The sequence below is a fragment of the Anomaloglossus baeobatrachus genome, chromosome 2 (genome assembly GCF_048569485.1).
Source record: "Anomaloglossus baeobatrachus isolate aAnoBae1 chromosome 2, aAnoBae1.hap1, whole genome shotgun sequence".
Lineage (NCBI taxonomy): Eukaryota > Metazoa > Chordata > Amphibia > Anura > Aromobatidae > Anomaloglossus > Anomaloglossus baeobatrachus.
In genome coordinates, this window is record NC_134354.1 from 357,351,038 (window position 1) to 357,365,019 (window position 13,982).

A 13,982-nucleotide genomic window follows, 5' to 3' on the forward strand; every position below is an offset into this window, starting at 1 on the left:
GAGAAGATGAGGCATGTAAAAGGGAGTTGACCGAGGTAGGCTTCCTAAAGACATTCGTCTGTAGTTGCCGACCACGGTCAACTCCAATCATAATATCCAAAAAATCAATAGACTGTAAATCATATCTAAAAGTGAGCTTAAGGTTCAATGAATTATGGTTTAAAACACCCATAAAGTCCGAGAGCTGCTCCACGGTACCCTGCCACAAAACAAAAACATCATCAATATATCTTAACCAGCACTGCGCATGGGTAGCGGCCGGCACGCCCTCGTCGCCAAAAATGCCCCATCTCCCAATGGCCGAGGAACATATTAGCGTACGAAGGCGCACAGGCCGCGCCCATCGCAGTGCCTCTGGTCTGTAAATTAAAACCGGTCTTTGAAATTGAAGAAATTGTGTGTCAGGATAAAGTGGAGCAGCTCCACGATCAGCTCACACAAATGGCCATCACGGTTGGTATTGCTCAGAAAGAAGCGGACTGCCTCCAGACCATCATCATGGTTAATATTGGTATAAAGTGACTCTATGTCCGACGTGACAAGAAGGGTATCAGAATCCACAAAAATCCCGTCGACCCTATTCAGGACGTCCGTCATATCCTTAACATAAGATGGCAATGTTTCCACAAGAGGTTTTAAATAATAGTCGATAAAGCGACAGACAGGGTCGCATAAGCCATCTATGCCGGATACGATAGGGCGCCCCGGAGGGTGTTTGGGATTCTTGTGGATCATGGGCAGGAGATAAAAGGTGGGGATTTTGGGAGATGCAACGAAGAGGCCATCAAAAACCTTCTTTGTTATAATTCCTTCATCCAAAGCCCCCTGCAAGATCCGGTATAGCAAATCTGAGAAGGGGAATGTATGTTTAATAGGATTTTTATAATATTGGATTATGTTTTCTGCTAAAATGGTCAATAAAAAAGAAACCCTAAATCGTAGTTCTCTTGGTGATGGAAGCCAAAATGTATTGTCATTTGGCAATGAAACCAAGAATTTCATATATTACAAGTCGATAGGAAAATACTTCAACACCAAAAATAGATTGGTTTCACTCGGGTTGAACCCAGGACCTTCTGCGTATGAAGCAGACGTGATGACCTCTACACTATGAAGCCTTTGAAATCCTGCAAAGTAATGTCAATTAGAGACGAGTTTTCACCGCCAGGGGAAAAAAAACAAATTCGTAGCTCTGTTGGTGATGGAAGCCAAAACATCCTGTCATTCGGCAACAAAGCCAAGAACTTCATATATGGCAGGTTGATAGCACTACACTATGAAACCTGATGGAAAGTTACTGTGTATTGGCTAGCAGAGCAGAATTGTGACTGACGGGGCATTTTTATTGCTGAAGGAAAGTATTTTTGGTTAATGAAACATTTATAATTTTTATTATATATTTTACCAGTTTTATTCCTACAAAGGGATTTTGCTTAAATTGAAGTTTACATTGAATGTGTTACTTTTTTCTACATAGTTTAGTCGTTTGCTTTTGTATTTAAAGAAACTATATATTTTGAAACAAACAGGATTTTTATAATATGGGATTATGTTTTCTGCTAAAATGGTCAATAAAAAAGAAACCCAAAATCGTAGTTCTCTTGGTGATGGAAGCCAAAATATATTATCAGTTGGCAACAAAACCAAGAATTTCATATATTACAGGTTGATAGCAAATTACTTCAACAGCGAAAACGGCTTGTTTTTACTGGGGATTGAACCCAGGACCTTCTGCGTGTGAAGTAGACGTGATGACCACTCCACTATGAAACCTGTGAAATCCTGCAAAGTAATGGCATTTAGAGACGAGTTTTGACCGCCAGGGAAAAAAAAAAAAAATTTGTAGTTCTGTTTGTGATGGAAGCCAAAACATCCCGTCATTCGGCAACAAAGCCGAGAACTTCATATATTGTAGGTGGATAGCGGATCATTTCAACACTAAGAACAGATTGGTTTCACTGGGGATTGAACCCAGGTCCTTCTGCATGTGAAGCAGACGTGATGACCACTACACTATGAAACCTTTGAAATCCTGTAAAGTAATGGCAATTAGAGACAAGTTTTGACCGCCAGGGGAAAAAAAAACAAATTTGTAGCTCTGTTGGTGATGGAAGCTAAAAGATCCCATCATTGGGCAACAAAACAAAGAACATCATATACTGCAGGTTGATAGGGTTTTATTTCAACACCATGAACAGATAGGTTTTACTGGGGATTCAACCTAGGACCTTCTGCGTGTTAATCAGACGTGATGAGCACTACACTATGAAACCTGATGGACAGTTACTGTGTATTGGCTAGCAGAGCAGAATTGTGACTGACGGGGCCTTTTTATTGCTGAAGGAAAGTATTTTTGGTTAATGAAACATTTACAATTATTATTACATATTTTACCAGTTTTATTCCTATAAAGGGATTTTGCTTAAATTGAAGTTTACATTTAATGTGTTATTTTTTCTACATAGTTTAGTCGTTTGCTTTTGTATTTATGGGAACTATATATTTTAAAACAAATAGGATTTTTATAATATGGGATTATGTTTTCTGCTAAAATGGTCAATAAAAAAGAAACCCAAAATCGTAGTTCTCTTTGTGATGGAAGCCAAAATGTATTGTCATTTGGCAACGAAACCAAGAATTTCAAATATTACAAGTCGATAGGAAATTACTTCAACACCAAAACAGATTGGTTTCATTGGGGATTGAACCCAGGACCTTCTGCGTGTGAAGCAGACGTGATGAAAACTACACTATGAAACCTTTGAAATCCTGCAAAGTAATGGCAATTAGAGACGACTTTTGACCGCCAGGGGAAAAAAAACAAATTCGTAGCTCTGTTGGTGATGGAAGCTAAAACATCCCGTTATTCGGCAACAAAGCCAAGAACTTTATAGATTGCAGGTTGATAGGATATTATTTCAACACCAAGAACACATTTGTTTCACTAGGGATTGAACCCAGGGACTTCTGCGTGTAAAGCAGACATGATTTCCACTACACTATGAAACCTTTGAAAGCCTGCAAAGTAATGGCAATTAGAGACGAGTTTTGACCGCCAGGGAAAAAAACCCCCAAATTTGTAGCTTTGTTGGTGATGGAAGACAAAACATCCCATCATTCGGCAACAAAGCCAAGAACTTCATATAGTGTAGTTTAATTGGGTATTATCTCAACACCAAGAACAGATTGGTTTTACTGGGGATTGAACCCAGGACCTTCTGCGTGTGAAGCAGACGTGATAAAAACTACACTATGAAACCTTTGAAATCCTGCAAAGTAATGGCAATTAGAGACGAGTTTTGACCGCCAGGGGAAAAAAGAAACAAATCCGTAGCTCTGTTGGTGATGGAAGCCAAAACATCCCATCATTCGGCAACAAAGCCAAGAACTTCATATATTGTAGTTTAATTGGGTATTATTTCAACACCAAGAACAGATTGGTTTTACTGGGGATTGAACGCAGGACCTTCTGCGTGTTAAGCAGACGTGATGACCCCTACTCTATGAAACCTAATGGAAAGTTACTGTGTATTGGCTAGCAGAGCAGAATTGTGACTGACGGGGCCTTTTTATTGCTGAAGGAAAGTATTTTTGGTTAATGAAACATTTACAATTTTTATTACATATTTTACCAGTTTTATTCCTACAAAGGGATTTTGCTTAAAAGGAAGTTTACATTGAATGTGTTACTTTTTTCCACATAGTTTAGTTGTTTGCTTTTGTATTTAAATGAACTATATATTTTGAAACAAACAGGATTTTTATAATATGGGATTATGTTTTCTGCTAAAATGGTCAATAAAAAAGAAACCCAAAATCGTAGTTCTCTTGGTGATGGAAGCCAAAATATATTATCAGTTGGCAACAAAACAAAGAATTTCATATGTTACAGGTTGATAGCAAATTACTTCAACAGCGAAAATGGCTTGTTTTGACTGGGGATTGAACCCAGGACCTTCTGCGTGTGAAGTAGACGTGATGACGAATCCACTATGAAACCTGTGAAATCCTGCTAAGTAATGGCATTTAGAGACGAGTTTTGACCGCCAGGGGAAAAAAAAAATAATTTGTAGTTCTGGTTGTGATGGAAGCCAAAACATCCCGTCATTCAACAACAAAGCCGAGAACTTCATATATTGTAGTTGGATAGCGTATTATTTCAACACTAAGAACAGATTGGTTTCACTGGGGATTGAACCCAGGACCTTCTGCGTGTTAAGCAGACGTGATGACCACTACACTATAAAACCTGACGAAAAGTTACTGTGTATTTGGCTAGCAGAGCAGAATTGTGACTGACGGGGCCTTTTTATTGCTGAAGGAAAGTATTTTTGGTTAATGAAACATTTACAATTTTTATTACATATTTTACCAGTTTTATTCCTACAAAGGGATTTTGCTTAAAAGGAAGTTTACATTAAATGTGTTTCTTTTTTCCACATAGTTTAGTTGTTTGCTTTTTTATTTAAAGGAACTATATATTTTGAAACAAACAGGATTTTTATAATATGGGATTATGTTTTCTGCTAAAATGGTCAATAAAAAAGAAACACAAAATCGTAGATCTCTTGGTGAGGGAAGCCAAAATATATTATCAGTTGGCAACAAAACCAAGATTTTCATATATTACAGGTTGATAGCAAATTACTACAACAGCGAAAACGGCTTGTTTTTATTGGGGACTGAACCCAGGACCTTCTGCGTGTGAAGTAGACGTGATGACGACTCCACTATGAAACTTGTGAAATCCTCCGAAGTAATGGCATTTAGAGACGAGTTTTGACCGCCAGGGGAAAAAAAAAATAATTTGTAGTTCTGTTTGTGATGGAAGCCAAAACACACCGTCATTCGGCAACAATGCCGAGACCTTCATATATTGTAGTTGGATAGCGTATTATTTCAAAACTAAGAACAGATTGGTTTCACTGGGGATTGAACCTAGGACCTTCTGCGTGTTAAGCAGATGTGATGACCACTACACTATGACACCTGACGAAAAGTTACTGTGTATTGGCTAGCAGAGCAGAATTGTGACTGACGGGGCCTTTTTATTGCTGAAGGAAAGTATTTTTGGTTAATGAAACATTTACAATTATTATTACATATTTTACCAGTTTTATTCCTACAAAGGGATTTTGCTTAAATTAAAGTTTAGATTGAATGTGTTACTTTTTTCTCCATAGTTTGGTCTTTTGCTTTTGTATTTATGGGAACTATATATTTTGAAACAAATAGGATTTTTATAATATGGGATTATGTTTTCTGCTAAAATGGTCAATAAAAAAGAAACCCAAAATCGTAGTTCTCTTTGTGATGGAAGCCAAAATGTATTGTCATTTGGCAACGAAACCAAGAATTTCACATACTACAGGTCGATAGGAAATTACTTCAACACCAAGAACACATGGGTTTCACTGGGGATTGAACCCAGGACCTGCTGCGTGTAAAGCTGACGTGATTTCCACTACACTATGAAACCTTTGAAAGCCTGCAAAGTAATGGCAATTAGAGACGAGTTTTGACCGCCAGGGAAAAAAAAAACCAAATTCGTAGCTCTGTTGGGGATAGAAGCCAAAATATCCCATCATTCGGCAACAAAGCCAAGAACTTCATATATTGTAGTTTAATTGAGTATTATTTCAACACCAAGAACAGATTGGTTTTACTGGGGATTGAACGCAGGACCTTCTGCGTGTCAAGCAGACGTGATGACCACTACTCTATGAAACCTGATGGAAAGTTACTGTGTATTGGCTAGCAGAGCAGAATTGTGACTGACAGGGCCTTTTTATTGCTGAAGGAAAGTATTTTTGGTTAATGAAACATTTACATTTTTTATTACATATTTTACCAGTTTTATTCCTACAAAGGGATTTTGCTTAAAAGGAAGTTTACATTAAATGTGTTACTTTTTTCCACATAGTTTAGTTGTTTGCTTTTGTATTTAAAGGAACTATATATTTTGAAACAAACAGGATTTTTATAATATGGGATTATGTTTTCTGCTAAAATGGTCAATAAAAAAGAAACCCAAAATCGTAGTTCTCTTGGTGAGGGAAGCCAAAATATATTATCAGTTGGCAACAAAACCAAGAATCTCATGTATTACAGGTTGATAGCAAATTACTTCAACAGCGAAAACGGCTTGTTTTTACTGGGGATTGAACTCAGGACCTTCTGCGTGTGAAGTAGACGTGATGACCACTCCACTATGAAACCTGTGAAATCCTGCAAAGTAATGGCTTTTAGAGACGAGTTTTAACCGCCAAGGGAAAAAAATAAAATAATTTGTAGTTCTGTTTGTTATGGAAGCCAAAACATACTGTCATTCGGCAACAATGCCGAGAACTTCATATATTGTAGTTGGATAACGTATTATTTCAACACTAAGAACAGATTGGTTTCACTGGGTATTGAACCCAGGACCTTCCGCGTGTTAAGCAGACGTGATGACCACTACACTATAAAAACTGGCGAAAAGTTACTGTGTAATGGCTAGCAGAGCAGAATTGTGACTGACGGGGCCTTTTTATTGCTGAAGGAAAGTATTTTTGGTTAATGAAACATTTACAATTATTATTACATATTTTACCAGTTTTATTCCTACAAAAGGATTTTGCTTAAATTGAAGTTTATATTGAATGTGTTACTTTTTTCTCCATAATTTGGTCTTTTGCTTTTGTATTAATGGGAACTATATATTTTGAAACAAATAGGATTTTTATAATATGGGTCTATGTTTTCTGCTAAAATGGTCAATAAATAGAAACCCAAAATCGTAGTTCTCTTTGTGATGGAAGCCAAAATGTATTGTCATTTGGCAACGAAACCAAGAATTTCACATATTACAAGTCGATAGGAAATTACTTCAACACCAAAAACAGATTGGTTTCACTGGGGATTGAACCCAGGACCTTCTGCGTGTGAAGCAGATGTGATGACCACTACACTATGAAACCTTTGAAATCCTGCAAAGTAATGGCATTTAGAGACGAGTTTTGACCGCCAGGGGACAAAAAACAAATTCGTAGCTCTGTTGGTGATGGAAGCTAAAACATCCCGTTATTCTGCAACAAAGCCAAGAACATTATATACTGCAGGTTGATAAGGGATTATTTCAACACCAAGAACACGTGGGTTTCATTGGGGATTGAACCCAGGATCTTCTGCGTGTAAAGCAGAAGTTATTTCCACTACACTATGAAACCTTTGAAAGCCTGCAAAGTAATGGCAATTAGAGACGAGTTTTGACCGCCAGGGAAAAAAAAACCAAATTCGTAGCTCTGTTTTGGATGGAAGCCAAAACATCCCATCATTCGGCAACAAAGCCAAGAACTTCATATATTGTAGTTTAATTGAGTATTATTTTAACACCAAGAACAGATTGGTTTTACTGGGGATTGAACGCAGGACCTTCTGCGTGTTAAGCAGACGTGATGACCACTACTCTATGAAACCTGACGGAAAGTTACTGTGTATTGGCCAGCAGAGCAGAATTGTGACTGACGGGGCCTTTTTATTGCTGAAGGAAAGTATTTTTGGTTAATGAAACATTTACAATTTTTATTACATATTTTACCAGTTTTATTCCTACAAAGGGATTTTGCTTAAAAGGAAGTTTACATTGAATGTGTTACTTTTTTCCACATAGTTTAGTTGTTTGCTTTTGTATTTAAAGGAACTATATATTTGGAAACAAACAGGATTTTTATAATATGGGATTATGTTTTCTGCTAAAATGGTCAATAAAAAAGAAACCCAAAATCGTAGTTCTCTTGGTGAGGGAAGCCAAAATATATTATCAGTTGGCAACAAAACCAAGAATTTCATATAGATAGCAAATTTCTTCAACAGCGAAAACGGCTTGTTTTTACTGGGGATTGAACCCAGGCTCTTCTGCGTGTGAAGTAGACGTGATGACCACTCCACTATGAAACCTGTGAAATCCTGAAAAGTAATGGCATTTAGAGACGAGTTTTGACCGCCAGGGGAAAAAAATAAAAATAATTTGTAGTTCTGTTTGTGATGGAAGCCAAAACATACCGTCATTCGGCAACAATGTCGAGAACTTCATATATTGTAGTTGGATAGCGTATTATTTCAACACTAAGAACTGATTGGTTTCACTGGGGATTGAACCCAGGACCTTCTGCGTGTTAAGCAGACGTGATGACCACTACACTATGAAACCTGACAATAAGTTACTGTGTATTGGCTAGCAGAGCAGAATTGTGACTGACGGGGCCTTTTTATTGCTGAAGGAAAGTATTTTTGGTTAATGAAACATTTACAATTATTATTACATATTTTACCAGTTTTATTCCTACAAAGGGATTTTGCTTAAAACGAAGTTTACATTGAATGTGTTACTTTTTTCCACATAGTTTAGTTGTTTGCTTTTGTATTTAAAGGAACTATATATTTTGAAACAAACAGGATTTTTATAATATGGGATTATGTTTTCTGCTAAAATGGTCAATAAAAAAGAAACCCAAAATCGTAGTTCTCTTGCTGATGGAAACCAAAATATATTATCAGTTGGCAACAAAACAAAGAATTTCATATGTTACATGTTGATAGCAAACTACTTCAACAGCGAAAACGGCTTGTTTTTACTGGGGATTGAACCCAGGACCTTCTGCGTGTGAAGCAGACGTGATGACGACTCCACTAAGAAACCTGTAAAATCCTGCAAAGTAATGGAATTAAGAGACGAGTTTTGACCGCCAGGGGAAAAAGAAAAAATAATTTGTAGTTCTGTTTGTGATGGAAGCCAAAACATCCCGTCATTCGGCAACAAAGCCGAGAACTTCACATATTGTAGTGGGATAGCGTATTATTTCAACACTAAGAACAGATTGGTTTCACTGGGGATTGAACCCAGGACCTTCTGCATGTTAGGCAGACGTGATGACCACTACACTATGAAACCTGACGAAAAGTTACAGTGTATTGGCTAGCAGAGCAGAATTGTGACTGACGGGGCCTTTTTATTGCTGAAGGAAAGTATTTTTGGTTAATGAAACATTTACAATTATTATAACATATTTTACCAGTTTTATTCCTACAAAGGGATTTTGCTTAAATTGAAGTTTATATTGAATGCGTTACTTTTTTCTCCATAGTTTGGTCTTTTGCTTTTGTATTTATGGGAACTATATATTTTAAAACAAATAGGATTTTTATAATATGGGATTATGTTTTCTGCTAAAATGGTCAATAAAAAAGAAACCCAAAATCGTAGTTCTCTTTGTGATGGAAGCCAAAATGTATTGTCATTTGGCAACGAAACCAAGAATTTCACATATTACAAGTCGATAGGAAATTACTTCAACACCAAAAACAGATTGGTTTCACTGGGGATTGAACCCAGGACCTTCTGCGTGTGAAGCAGATGTGATGACCACTACACTATGAAACCTTTGAAATCCTGCAAAGTAATGGCAATTAGAGACGAGTTTTGACCGCCAGGTGAAAAAAAACAAATTCGTAGCTCTGTTGGTGATGGAAGCTAAAACATCCTGTTATTCAGCAACAAAGCCAAGAACTTTATATACTGCAGGTTGATAGGGGATTATTTCAACACCATGAACACATGGGTTTCACTGGGGATTGAACCCAGGACCTTCTGCGTGTAAAGCAGACGTGATTTCCACTACTTTATGAAACCTTTGAAAGCCTGCAAAGTAATGGCAATTAGAGACGAGTTTTGACCGCCAGGGAAAAAAAAAACAAATTCGTAGCTCTGTTGGGGATGGAAGCCGAAACATCCCATCATTCGGCAACAAAGCCAAGAACTTCATATATTGTAGTTTAATTGAGTATTATTTCAACACCAAGAAAAGATTGGCTTTACTGGGGATTGAACGCAGGACCTGCTGCGTGTTAAGCAGACGTGATGACCACTACTCTATGAAACCTGATGGAAAGGTACTGTGTATTGGCTAGCAGAGCAGAATTGTGACTGACGGGGCCTTTTTATTGCTGAAGGAAAGTATTTTTGGTTAATGAAACATTTACAATTTTTATTACATATTTTACCAGTTTTATTCCTACAAAGGGATTTTGCTTAAAAGGAAGTTTACATTGAATGTGTAACTTTTTTCCACATAGTTTAGTTGTTTGCTTTTGTATTTAAAGGAACTATATATTTGGAAACAAACAGGATTTTTATAATATGGGATTATGTTTTCTGCTAAAAAGGTCAATAAAAAAGAAACCCAAAATCGTAGTTCTCTTGAGGATTGGGGATTATTTCAACACCAAGAACACATGGGTTTCACTGGGGATTTAACCCATGATCTTCTGCGTGTAAAGCAGACGTGATTTCCACTACACTATGAAACCAGTTTTATTCCTACAAAGGGATTTTGCTTAAATTGAAGTTTATATTGAATGTGTTACTTTTTTCTCCATAGTTTGGTCTTTTGCTTTTGTATTTATGGGAACTATATATTTTGAAACAAATAGGATTTTTATAATATGGGATTATGTTTTTAACCAAAAAAGTATTTTTGGTTAATGAAACATTTACAATTATTATTACATATTTTACCAGTTTTATTCCTACAAAGGGATTTTGCTTAAATCCACTACACTATGAAACCTTTGAAATCCTGCAAATTAATTGCAATTAGAGACGAGTTTTGACCGCCAGGGGAAAAAAAACAAATTCGTAGCTCTGTTGGTGATGGAAGCTAAAACATCCCGTTATTCGGCAACAAATCCAAGAACTTTATATACTGCAGGTTGATAGGGGATTATTTCAACACCAGGAACACATAGGTTTCACTGGGGATTGAACCCAGGACCTTCTTCGTGTTAAGCAGACGTGATTTCCACTACACTATGAAACCTTTGAAAACCTGCAAAGTAATGGCAATTAGAGACGAGTTTTGACCGCCAGGGAAAAAAAAAACAAATTCGTAGCTCTGTTGGGGATGGAAGCCAAAACATCCCATCATTCGGCAACAAAGCCAAGAACTTCATATATTGTAGTTTAGTTGAGTATTATTTCAACACCAAGAACAGATTGGTTTTACTGGGGACTGAACGCAGGACCTTCTGCGTGTTAAGCAGACGTGATGACCACTACTCCATGAAACCTGATGGAAAGTTACTGTGTATTGGCTAGCAGAGCAGAATTGTGACTGACAGGGCCTTTTTATTGCTGAAGGAAAGTATTTTTGGTTAATGAAACATTTACAATTTTTATTACATATTTTACCAGTTTTATTCCTACAAAGGGATTTTGCTTAAAAGGAAGTTTACATTGAATGTGTTACTTTTTTTCTACATAGTTTAGTTGTTTGCTTTTGTATTTAAAGGAACTATATATTTTCGTAGCTCTGTTGGTGATGGAAGCTAAAACATCCAGTTATTCGGCAACAAAGCCAAGAACTTTATATACTGCAGGTTGATAGGGGATTATTTCAACACCAAGAACACATGGGTTTCACTGGGGATTGAACCCAGGACCTTCTGCGTGTAAAGCAGACGTGATTTCCACTACACTATGAAACCTTTGAAAGCCTGCAAAGTAATGGCAATTAGAGACGAGTTTTGACCGCCAGGGAAAAAAAAACAAATTCGTAGCTCTGTTGGGGATGGAAGCCAAAACATCCCATCATTCAGCAACAAAGCTGTTTATTTGAGTATTATTTCAACACCAAGAACAGATTGGTTTTACTGCGGATTGAACGCAGGACCTTCTGCGTGTGAAGCAGACATGATGACCACTACTCTATGAAATCAGATAGAAAGTTACTGTGTATTGGCTAGCAGAGCAGAATTGTGACTGACGAGGCCTTTTTATTGCTGAAGGAAAGTATTTTTGGTTAATGAAACATTTACAATTTTTATTACATATTTTACAAGTTTTATTCCTACAAAGGGATTTTGCTTAAAAGGAAGTTTACATTGAATGTGTTACTTTTTTCCACATAGTTTAGTTGTTTGCTTTTGTATTTAAAGGAACTATATATTTTGAAACAAACAGGATTTTTATAATATGGGATTATGTTTTCTGCTAAAATGGTCAATAAAAAAAAAACCCAAAATCGTAGTTCTCTTGGTGAGGGAAGCCAAAATATATTATCAGTTGGCAACAAAACCAAGAAGTTCATATATTACAGGTTGATAGCAAATTACTTCAACAGCGAAAACGGCTTGTTTTTACTGGGGATTGAACCCAGAACCTTCTGCATATGAAGTAGACGTGATGACCACTCCACTATGAAACCTGTGAAATCCTGCAAAGTAATGGCATTTAGAGACGAGTTTTGACCGCCAGGGGAAAAAAAAAAATAATTTGTAGTTCTGTTTGTGATGGAAGCCAAAACATCCCGTCATTCGGCAACAAAGCCGAGAACTTCATATATTGTAGTTGGATAGCGTATTATTTCAACACTAAGAACAGATTGGTTTCACTGAGGATTGAACCCAGGGCCTTCTGCTTGTTAAGCAGACGTGATGACCACTACACTATGAAACCTGACGAAAAGTTACTGTGTATTGGCTAGCAGAGCAGAATTGTGACTGACGGGGCCTTTTTATTGCTGAAGGAAAGTATTTTTGGTTAATGAAACATTTACAATTAATATTACATATTTTACCAGTTTTATTCCTACAAAGGGATTTTGCTTAAAAGGAAGTTTACATTGAATGTAAAGGACTCTCATTTTGTCCTACTAAAGCTCTAGACAAAATTGAACTCTGCAGCGACATGGAAGATTACTTCAGGAGACTACGTCTAAGGGAATATTTTAGCGATGCAGATGTTTCAGAATCCACCCAGACTGAAGGAAGACGGATCTTGACAACCAAGAAAAGATCAGATTGGACACCTCCACCAGGACGCAACCCTCATCTGGATAACTATATAGACACTTTCAGACATTTGGTAAAATCCACTTTCCTAGACACACACAGGAGGCAACCATCCAACATCAGTGCCCAGGAGAGAAGGGCCATAAAATCTTTGAAAACCAACAAAGAAATCATCATTAAACCTGCAGACAAGGGGGGTGCAATAGTCATGATGAACAGATCAGACTACATGAAGGAAGCACACAGACAACTGATGGACACACGCTACTATAAGAAATTGGAGTCTGACCCCACACAGGACTATTACAAGGAACTTAACAAGTTGGCCTCTTGTCTGCCTGACATATCCATAAGAACTGATGAACTGATACCGGTGAGTCCAAGAATAGGCACATTCTACATGCTTCCCAAAATTCACAAATCTGGAAACCCAGGAAGACCCATCATTTCATGTGTGGGCACCCTCACTGAACAAGTCTCTGGATGGGTAGAGGGTATCCTTAAACCCTTGGTAAGGGATACAACCAGCTACATCCAGGACACTACTGACCTATTGAAAAAACTATCAGCAATAGGTCCTCTTCCAGAGGGAACCATCCTTGCCACCATGGATGTGGAATCCTTGTACTCGAACATTCCACACCAGGATGGATTAAATGCTTGCAAAATTTTCCTCGAAAATACAGGAACTGATGCCAATTCTGTGGTGAAGCTTACAAAATTCATCCTCACCCATAATTACTTTGCATTTGACAATGACATATATCTACAGGAGACTGGGACTGCAATGGGAAGCAAAATGGCACCACAATATGCAAATCTTTTCATGGCCAAGCTTGAGAGTGACTTTTTATCCTCTTGTCCTATCAGGCCTCTGGCCTACTACCGTTACATTGACGATATTTTAATCATCTGGACAGAGTCTGAGGAGCAGCTGAAGACCTTCCATGAACACTTTAATCAGTTTCATCCCACCATCAACTTAACACTCAGCTACTCCTGCACGGAAATCAACTTCTTGGACACCATCATTAAACTACGGAACAATGAAATAGAGACATCCCTGTACAAGAAGCCAATTGACCGTCCAACATACCTGAAATGGGACAGTTTTCATCCAAAACACATAAAAAACTCTATTGTATACAGCCAGG

The 13,982-nt window shown here is 37.4% G+C and overlaps 8 non-coding genes across 8 annotated transcripts; all 8 read right to left on the minus strand.

The window, feature by feature from the left end:
- Positions 1-1,950: 1,950 nt before the first annotated feature.
- TRNAV-CAC (transfer RNA valine (anticodon CAC)) lies at positions 1,951-2,023 on the minus strand. The gene has a single exon. It is a non-coding gene; the product is annotated as a tRNA-Val (tRNA).
- Positions 2,024-4,177: 2,154 nt separating this feature from the next.
- Positions 4,178-4,250, minus strand: TRNAV-AAC (transfer RNA valine (anticodon AAC)). Its single transcript has one exon. It is a non-coding gene; the product is annotated as a tRNA-Val (tRNA).
- Positions 4,251-6,886: 2,636 nt separating this feature from the next.
- Positions 6,887-6,959, minus strand: TRNAV-CAC (transfer RNA valine (anticodon CAC)). The gene has a single exon. It is a non-coding gene; the product is annotated as a tRNA-Val (tRNA).
- A 1,159-nt stretch (positions 6,960-8,118) lies between these two features.
- TRNAV-AAC (transfer RNA valine (anticodon AAC)) lies at positions 8,119-8,191 on the minus strand. Its single transcript has one exon. It is a non-coding gene; the product is annotated as a tRNA-Val (tRNA).
- Positions 8,192-8,859: 668 nt separating this feature from the next.
- On the minus strand, positions 8,860-8,932 carry TRNAV-AAC (transfer RNA valine (anticodon AAC)). The gene has a single exon. It is a non-coding gene; the product is annotated as a tRNA-Val (tRNA).
- Positions 8,933-9,348: 416 nt separating this feature from the next.
- TRNAV-CAC (transfer RNA valine (anticodon CAC)) lies at positions 9,349-9,421 on the minus strand. Its single transcript has one exon. It is a non-coding gene; the product is annotated as a tRNA-Val (tRNA).
- Positions 9,422-11,450: 2,029 nt separating this feature from the next.
- TRNAV-UAC (transfer RNA valine (anticodon UAC)) lies at positions 11,451-11,523 on the minus strand. The gene has a single exon. It is a non-coding gene; the product is annotated as a tRNA-Val (tRNA).
- Positions 11,524-12,420: 897 nt separating this feature from the next.
- Positions 12,421-12,493, minus strand: TRNAV-AAC (transfer RNA valine (anticodon AAC)). Its single transcript has one exon. It is a non-coding gene; the product is annotated as a tRNA-Val (tRNA).
- Between the last annotated feature and the right edge of the window lie 1,489 nt (positions 12,494-13,982).